Source organism: Elephantulus edwardii, unplaced genomic scaffold (genome assembly GCF_000299155.1).
Source record: "Elephantulus edwardii isolate Elephantulus edwardi_28Jun2011 unplaced genomic scaffold, EleEdw1.0 scaffold00274, whole genome shotgun sequence".
In the NCBI taxonomy this organism is placed as follows: domain Eukaryota; kingdom Metazoa; phylum Chordata; class Mammalia; order Macroscelidea; family Macroscelididae; genus Elephantulus; species Elephantulus edwardii.
This window is the reverse complement of record NW_006400024.1, coordinates 1,024,781-1,027,203: the sequence shown is the minus strand read 5'-3', so window position 1 is coordinate 1,027,203 and position 2,423 is coordinate 1,024,781. Positions and strand designations below refer to the sequence as shown.

The 2,423-nt window shown below is 51.0% G+C and overlaps 1 protein-coding gene across 1 annotated transcript in view; it reads left to right on the top strand.

Annotated features, from left to right (window-relative positions):
* The window catches only part of SEMA5A (sema domain, seven thrombospondin repeats (type 1 and type 1-like), transmembrane domain (TM) and short cytoplasmic domain, (semaphorin) 5A), a 299,478-nt gene that overhangs the window by 183,973 nt on the left and 113,082 nt on the right, over nt 1-2,423 (top strand). The window lies entirely within an intron of this gene.

The following is a 2,423-nucleotide window of genomic DNA, read 5'->3' as shown; positions in this document are numbered from 1 at the left end:
CAGCATGATGCTCTCCAGTCCCTCCCAAGTTAGGTAGTGATTTACAAAATCATTGCTCCTGCGTGCTACATAGTATTCCATTGTGTGACTGTCCCATCATTTCTCAATCCATTCCATTGTGGTTGGGCATTTGGGCTGTTTCCATGTTCTTGCGATGGTGAATAATGCTGCTATGCACACTGGTGTGCAGTTCTCCGTGTGAGCCTCAGATTTCATTTTCTGAGGGTATATTCCAAGTAGTTGAATAGCAGGGCCATATGGAATTTCTATGCTCAGCTTTTTAAGGAAGCACCAAACAGCCTTCCAGAGTGGTTGTACCATTATACAATCCCAGCAACAATGTATAAGAGTTCCTTTCTCACCACATCCTTTCCAGCATCTGTTACTTGCTGTCCTGTTAAACTTTGCTGCTGTTACTGGAGTGAGATTGTATCTTGTTGTGGTTTTGATTTACATCTGTCTTGTTGTCAGTGATTTGGAGCATTTCTTCACGTGTTTGTTGCCTATTCAAATGTCATCCTCTGTGAAAATTCTTTCCATGTCTTTTGTCTATTTTGTAATTGGATTAGCAGTCTTTTTCTTCTGGAGGCCTTGTAGAATTCTCTAAACTTTGGATATGAGACCCTTGTCTGAAATGGTATTGTCAAATGTTTTTTCCCTAGTTTTTTACTCTGTTGGGAAAAATTGTTTGATGAGCACAGGGATTTAATCTTTAGAAGGTCCTATTGGTGAAAATGTTAGCCTCTCCAGACTCTGCACTTCTGCCTGTACTTGGCAGTCTCTTTAGCTTGGTCACCATTAGTCTCGTGAACTTTATGGTTTTGGGCTTTGCTCCCAGGTCTCTGATCCACCTTGAGTTGATTTTTGTGTAGATGGTGTGAGATGTGGATCCTGTTTTAGCTTTCTGCAGGGAGCAGTTCGGTTTTGCCAGCACCTTTTGTTAAAGAGGTTGTCATTTCCCAATTTGATAGGTTGTGTTTCCTTGTCAATTATCAGTTGACCATAGGTAGCCGGGTCTATTTCTGGGTTCTCAGTTCTGTTCCATTAGTCTGTGTGCCTGTCATTGGACCAGTACCAGGCTGTTCTGGTTACTGCCGCTGTGTAGTAGGTTTTGAAGTCAGGGAGTGCTATGACTCCCACTTCATTTTTGTTTCTCAGAAGCGTTCTGCTCATTCTGGATCTGTTTCTTGTCCAGATAATCTTGACAGTTTCCCTTTCACTCTCCTTGAACAGTGAGTTTGGTATCTGCATTGAGATTTCCATACTTCGTTCTTGGGTGCTTCTCTCCAGGGCCTGGGGTGAACCTCGTACACTTTGCAGCGTTCATAGCTGAGGGGCGTCTGTACCTGTGAGTGGCCCATGAAGCAGCCTCTTGTGCACTGAGATGGCAGAGCTGTTTAGCAGAGTCCCCAGAGGTGGCTCAGTGACTGCCCCATGGGGTCGCTGGCCAGACCTCCCACGGTCATGAAGTCTGCAGGTGTCCACATCCTGGCTCACGGGGGCCCAGATCTGACTTCAGAATCCTCCACCTGTAACCCATCCAGACTCCCCTTCCCGAGCGGGGGCCACGGCTTCATCTCCACATGCTTGAGTCCCCAGCTCACTCCGTGGGTGCGTGACTCCATCCATGTGTCGCAAGTGGGCCACTAGGGATTTCTGTAAACGGAGGAGCAAAGAGCAGCCGCACTGCATCGTGGGACGTTGGTGCTGTGTCCACGCCCTGGAGGCCGAGCACCCGGGCCGCCCACTGTCCCATCAGGAGCCTCCTCTCCCCCATCTCGGATCTAAGGCACGAACCCACCAAAGTCCACGGGCAGTGGGATGCAGAGAGGAATAGGGCTCTGAAGCCGGCACCAACTCCGGATGCTCCGTGTCAGTCAGGCTCTGGGCCGTGCTGGAAGCCTCGGTCCTCCCTGCCTGGCTCTGTTTCTAGGTGCAACTAGACCGCAGGTGTGCAAGGCAGAAGGCGGGATCCTCGCCCCTGGACCTCGGACATGTGTGGTGGAAGGTGGAAGGCGAGATCCTTTCCCCTGGACCTCGGACGTGCGAGGTGGAAGGTGGGATCCTCGCCCCTGGACCTCAGACGTGTGGTGGAAGGTGGAAGGTGGCATCCTCACTCCTGGACCTCAGACATGTGTGGTTGAAGGTAGAGGGCATGATCCGCACCCCTGGACCTCGGACGTGCGAGGTGGAAGGTAGAGGGCCTGATCCTCTCCCCTGAACCTTGGACATGCCTGGTGGAGGATGGACGGTGGGATCCTCTCCCCTGGACCTCATACATGCCCGGTGCAAGGTGGGATCTTCACGCCTTGGACTCGGACATGTCTGGTGGAAAGTGGGGTCCTCATGGCCTAGACTTTGGACGTGCATGATGGAAGGTGGGGTCTTCACCCCTTGGATCTCAGACATGCCTGGTGGAAGGT